We start from the raw sequence: 7,512 nt of genomic DNA on the forward strand, positions 1-7,512 counted from the left end.
TATATATTAAATAATTTTACTTTTAATTCTGTTTAAATGTTATATTTAATTAATCTGCAATTTCAATTAAGTTTTAAATATAAATTTGATTAATTTTTTTTAATATTAATTTTTATGATTAAAAAGAAAATTTAATCATTTTCATTTCGAAATTGACGATGTATTTTTAAATTTTAAATTTAATTGTGTTCAATTACAATTACAAAAGAAAAAAAATTGTAATTGAACACGATTAAATTTGAAATTGAACACAATTAAAATTCTTTGTTAGATGTTAATTTCAAGGAAAACTTTCGGAGAAATTTACAAATTCTGTAATTGAATGTAATTGAAATTATAATTTAATTAAAGAAAATTAAAATTTTAATTACGTAAAGTTTTCAGTTTCACCAAAACTTTGTAATAATACACAATTTGAATTTATAATTAACAAATGTGAATTTGAATTAATAAATTTATTCGAATTTATTAAATTTGTTAAATATGTGATCGAATACAATTGAAACATTAGATTTTATTAAATACAATTAAAGTTGAAAATGATTAAAGTTTAATATAGTTAAATTTTGTAGAAATCAATAAAAAAAATATTTACGATTTAAACTGAACACAATTAATTAAAATTTAAATCGAATTGAACACAATTAAGTTTATAATATTTTTATATTTTTAATTGTAACAAAAGTTTATAAAAGTTAACGAAATATGTAATTGAACACATTTAAAAATCTTAATTTAATTGAGATTCAATTAAAGTTTTAATTAAGTTTTCAATTTCAACAAAACTTTGTAGAAATTGACAACATTTTTTAACAGAAATTTTCTGTAAATTTCTATTCTGTTTACTTATAAATTATAATTAAAATAACTAACAATATTTTAAAACTAGAAATTTTTTTTAAAAAATATTAATTAAATTTAAAATGGAATTTTCTGAAAAATCGACCGGAAATTTTGGTAACTGGCGAATGCATTTCTTTTGCTAGAATTTTAATGATGAAAATTTAATTATGATCAACTTTTATTAAATAAAAATATTGTTTGATTATTAATTAATAAAGTAAATTTAAATTTTCACGCGCTAACTCGCGGGATTTCAAAATTTCCTATCGGGTTTCCATCCCCCTCTCCCTTTCCTTCTTCCTCTTCGAAATTCCTTTTGGAAAATTAGGAGTAGCTAATTTAAATTAATTTTCTTTGATGTCGATTGAATCGAATTGTTTACTCTTTTGATTTGTGTTGGCGGAGCAAACAATCTCCACTCGTCTCTTTACCTAAATGTTATTAATCTAATTTAATGAAGGTAACCTTAGTGTTAATAGTAATTAGTTCAATACAAAAAAATGTTTTTTTTTTCATTTAATTTTCGGTTTTCTTTTCTCCAATATAATTTTCCATCTCGTTTTCTTAGGTTTTCATCTATCCTCTTGTTTGAATATTTAGTTTTACCTCAATTTCCAAGTAGAACACTTTCTGATAGCAACTTGTGCTTTGCTAGAGTGTCTCCAAAATTCCAATCAATCACCTTTCACTTCGAATTTTGCTCCCATGTCTTGATCTTCCCTCCTCTTCTCCTCTTTCCAATTAAGTTTTTCCTCAAAACCTTATTTCCGTTGTTGTCGAATAATCTATAATACGCTTAAATTTCTTATTAAAAAAGTAATAAGTATATATAGTTACTTTAAAATTATAATAAATTTAACATATAATACTTTCTTTGCCATATTTACACGATTAAGTTATAAAAGCGGGGAATGTGTAAACTTTGCCAAAGATTTGACGTGAAATCAATCAATCACAACGATCATGTGACCTTTATCAATCAATTCTTAACAATAATTGCTTGTCAACTTTCTTAAAAATAATGTAGCTAAACCGAAATAGTTTTTTTTCCTTTATAAAAATAATAAAAAAAAAGATATTAATCTTATATACATAATATATAAATTTTTTTCCCCTCTTAGATATCCTTCAACTGTATTCTTCAATATTGAAAACATATTTTAATAGGCGTTACTTTAGGGAATATTTATCATCTTAAAGTGAGGTAATTTAAGTTAAATATTCTCTGATTAAGTTTTCTTAACGGTGAATAGACAAACACGTCAGTAAAATTCGAGAAATAATTGTTATTAGATGATTAACAAAGTTGAGGATAGAAAGTCTGTTCAATATTATTACCATTGACTGCATTTACATTTAGAAAATTATCGTTGAACATATGAAATTTTGAGTAATTTACGAATATAATGAATATTAATCTCGCTTGTAGAATGTTGTTCTTGATTATAAACGCTTAAGAGATTTCGTCTTCAAATTATCGATTGGAGACGAAAATGTCATTATGAAAGCAAAACGTTTGATGAATTTTCTCCTTCCAACCGACTTCAAATAATAATAATAATTATTATTATTATGTCACTGTTAGAAAATACTGTATTCTTAATATATTATGTTTTAAAAATTAAATAATTTAATACTTTAAATGTTTTTTATTAATAAAAAGTTTTAATATTCGTATAATTATAACAACAAAATAGATACACTTATTACGTTTTTTAAATCTTTTAACTAATAGAAAAATTATTATTTTTTATGTTTTTGAAAATGTAATTTAAATACAGTATATATATTATTTTATTTTTTCTTTAAATATTTAACAATTAAAAATTATAAAATATTGACTTTTTTCTCTCTCGTAAAGAAACATTCGTTAAGCTTATGTTTGGTTTTTGTAACGATATTAAAACATTTTTTTAAGAAAACCAAACGTTAATTTTAAAAATACTGTAATTAAAATTTAATTTTCTATTTAATTTTAATCAATTTTTTTTTGATTTTTGAAAAGAAAAATAAGAAAAAAATTGTACAGAAAAGAGAAAACTGTTACGTATAATCTGAATTACGGTTATAATTCAGGAATCATTATAATTTAAAAGTATCCTAAATTTAATATAGGATAATTTAAAAATTGAATTGTTTTTATCCTGAATTTCAAGAAAATTCAGGATAAAAATAAAGGTAAATGTTTGTAAAATTACAATAAAATTTTTATAATNTTGATCTTCCCTCCTCTTCTCCTCTTTCCAATTAAGTTTTTCCTCAAAACCTTATTTCCGTTGTTGTCGAATAATCTATAATACGCTTAAATTTCTTATTAAAAAAAATAATAAGTATATATAGTTACTTTAAAATTATAATAAATTTGTGTTTATTTTTTTAAACAGTTAAAAGCATGAAAATAGTAAATAAAAGAAGTGAAATTGTAGAATCTTTGCAATTTGAAGCGATTATTTTTATTATTGTTAAACAAAAGCAAATTTTAGTTCGGATGAAAGATTGAGAATCGAGAAAATAATTATGTAAGTTCCGTTGAGATTGTAATTAATATTAATGAGAAATAATTAATTCTTCTGCCATCTGTCATAATAACTGAGATACAAATTTGCCTTTTGTTAACTTGTCTTCTTTAAATGATTTCGAATTTATCTTTTATAATTTCTAAACAATACAGTGTTTCTAATTATCATTTTTCTAACTACATTCATTAAAAATTTTATAACATTATAATTATAAAATGTTAAAGTTATAATTCATGATGGAAAAAAAACTCGTGATTTAAATTACTTTTTACAATAAATTTGACTAAATTCGAGCTTTATTCTTGTTGTTTATCTTCAATAATTTGTTGATATATTTTTTAATATTAAGTTTTACGATTAATGATGGGAATTAATCGAGATATTTTTTGATATATTACAAAAAAAGTCTCAAAAAAATAGATTTAATCTCTTGATGGAAAGATCATCAGACTCACTTTTTTTTTTAACTTTTATCTAGATTGGTTTCCGACATGAATATTCTCCCCCCAAAACTACTGTTCATAAAGTATGTATATACATATAAGGGAAAAAGAGGATAACGTGAGTAGCAACAATAATATTATTAAAGTTGTTTAAAGAAATTCTCCATAAATATTAATGTTTGTATGAATTTTATAATATTTAAATATTACCAACTACATGAAGTTAAAGAGAAAGTTGCATGTCATTAACATAAAAAATCGTTTCGAACGGGGATTAGTATTATGTTCTTGTAACTTAATAATAATTTATGATTATTTGGATAATTTAGTGACAAAATATTTACATTATTTAGATTTACTTCGGGCTAAATCGATTGTTTTTTCCCCCTCCTCCTTTTAGAATTCACACTGCTTGATAAGTCTGTCCAGGTTTTATCGTGTTTGGGATTAATAACTTTGCATACATTTAGTAGGACTATATATTCACTAGCTGTATGTAAACGGCAATTTTATTTGCTTTTTTAAATGTTAATTGTAAAATAACAATTTAAAATAGCTATAAACGATCTATATTGAATTAAAAATTGTTTAAACATCAAATTTTACAGGGCCTACATATAATTTCTGAATTATCTTTTTGATATATCATCTAAGTGCGATTGAAGATATTTGCTACTAAATATGAAAATGTTTCGAGAATATATATTTATATTCCTTTTTTATTTGAACATGTTTAATGCTGAACCACGCCGCAGCGAATTCAGTAGGCGCAACTATTGAGTTTAAGTGACGCGATGCGCCGCGACTTCTCTAAAAGTAACTTTTAAGACAGTCAAAATTAAATATCGGAGTCTATTAAAAGCGATTTAATGCAATTACTGTTATAGAAATAATCGTATAATATATAAATATGCTTCTTTACGAGATAAATTCGAAAAATTTTGTTTGCGACACGTCGCTGCGCCGTCGCGCCGTCGTTACAGAGATCTTTACATACAGCAGTTTTTAAAATAACAATGTCTTTACGCATTATAACAACAAAATAATTTTATTTACTCATTATAATTCGAACTATTTTTTAAAATTAGTTTTTGTATTTAAATATTGATTATATAAAGTATAAGCGTCATACAATTTTATCGCTGTATGCGCCGCGACCCGAGTTTCTTATGATTAAAAAGATAAAAATATATTAAGAAAGCAATAAAAATACGGATTTTTTTTATTTTTAAAGAACAATAAATATGTTTTTTTTTTCAAGCGATGTTTGTGCATGAGAAGAATAATATATTTCTTTGTAGGAATGATAAAAAGATGTTATTAACATTTATATCGGTTTATTATTAAGGATTTATCTGTTAAAATAGGAAGAAAATTTAGAATTTGGTAAGAAAACACACCAAAAATAATTTTCTGAGATTAAAAAAAAGAATTAAACATTCAAAGAGATTCGATTTTTATACATTATAGCGTCGTTAAGAATTAAATGCGACATTTAAGTCGTGAACTTAGGAATTTTATCTTTAAAATTGCAATTTTCTATAATGTTTACGACTAAAATTCTCTATTGATTTTATATTTATTCATTTTCATATATAAATTTTTAAAGATAGCGTATTTAAAATTGAGATATAGTGCGAATTTCCTGCAAAAACATAATGAAAATGCCATATTAAAAAAAACGAACTGGTGTTAATCGATTGATATAAGTTAAGGGAATGTATCATATAATATGTAAAAGGGAAAAAGCGAGATATCTAAAAGTATTTATAAAATTCACTCGCAGTCGAGTTGATAAAGATTGGCATATGCAGAATTTGGCTCTGACTATAGAAAGGATCTCTAAAACACTCACGTCAAAAATACTTATTGACAAGAAGAAGAGTTTATGGAGAATCCGCATGCATACCTTCGTCCCATCCATCATTTATGTGAAAAGAGTGTTATCAAATCAGCATTCAGCACTATCCGTGTCGTGCATGTCATAAATAAGTAGACAATGAAGATAATTACCGTCATTGCGTGTCTTTTATCATCCTCTTTTCAGAAATATTATAAAAAAATTCTAAGCATTGGTTAAAGTCAAGTAAAAAGTTTTACGTGTATAAAAAAAATTGTACTTAAAATTAAGGAATTTCTTCTTTGTTTTTTTAGGCTTAAAAATTTAAATTTTGTATATAAATTTTACTAATTAATAAAATAAATAAGTCGTGCATTATTGAAATTCAAAATATCAATCTTTATGCATCATATATTCTATTTCATAATGAAAAAACATTAAGGGGAAAAAATTGATGAATTCCATTTTTTTTTATATTTAAAAACTAAGTCATATATTTATTCATTTCCATTATTCAATAGGCCTACTTACAGTATATCAAAGAGTAAGTTGGAAAAACTATCCTTTTCTAAAATTCCAGACTAAAACAAAACTTTATAAACCTAGAAGGATGTTTCTTGTTTCCTATTTCTCGAACCGATGCGTTCTCTAGAGATGACTACTTTGTTTCTCTACTGAGATATGGAAAATGGATATATTCTAGAATGATCTGATGCATTTCTTAAAAATAAATAGCTAAAAATCTATATATATGGAACTTAAGAACGTATAGATCTACTAATCAAACAACTGAAAGGAATGAAAACCGATTGATTTACATATAAATTATTCGTATAAGTTGGCGTAATTACTATGATGATTAGCTCTTCTATGAATAATAATTAGCATATTTATGTTATATTCAAATTATCCAATGCTATATTGTAAAAAAAAGTTCGGGTAAGAAATTTAAAAAAAGAAAATAATTGCAATCTATCTGGCGATAATGTAGTCATTGTGTAAATTGTATCTTGGGAAAGACTTTCCCTCAAAAATTACGACCCTTCATCGTTATCGTTTAAATATCGATCGCAGTTTGCACTCTAATCGAAACTAGCTGCGGTTTAAATAGCTACTAAGAATAAACATGGCGGCTATCTGCAGTTTTAAATAGAAAATGTCTCCAAGTAGCGATAAGATATCTGTCAAAATGTAATTTTGCTGGAACAACCCGTTATTATTTTTTAGTATATGGAGAGAATTAGCCCATATTCAATAAAAAAAATGCCTATATGCGTACGTGTATATAAACTATGTATTTAAAAATTAAATAAAATTCAGTTTTAAGTGTTAAAGTTAAAATGATTTAATGAATAAAAATCAGTCGCTGGAAAAAAAAAACTGTAATTAAAGNTGGTTTAGTAGCATTTACAAAATGCTGCTAAGCCAGATGTGCAAGAGCAATTTAATTCAACATGCTTGAAAAGTAAAACAAATGTTAAATTCTCTACTTATTTTAAAATCTGTTATTTATTTATTTTTTCAGTTTTATATTTATAAATATCTTTAATATATTATCTATTTTTATTAAGTGTACATTTAAACATTTATAGATATTGAAGTTGTTTTTTTTAGTAGAATTAGAATATAGTGTAACATATTATGACTCCTTTATGAAAATTAATAAACAAAAAATGCACAATCATCCTAAATAAGAAAACTTAATCTGTTAGATTTATTAAAAATGTATTTTCAATATATTTCAAGCAAACACTTTTCATTCTTAAATTGTTACTGCTAGTCAAGGTCATTTGTTCACAATATAATATAATAACTACATGACTAGATAAATACCTATTATTTAAATAAATAAATAGAAGCAAAAAAA

Source organism: Centruroides sculpturatus, unplaced genomic scaffold, assembly GCF_000671375.1.
Source record: "Centruroides sculpturatus isolate CEXI.00-Female unplaced genomic scaffold, Cexi_2.0 scaffold524, whole genome shotgun sequence".
In the NCBI taxonomy this organism is placed as follows: domain Eukaryota; kingdom Metazoa; phylum Arthropoda; class Arachnida; order Scorpiones; family Buthidae; genus Centruroides; species Centruroides sculpturatus.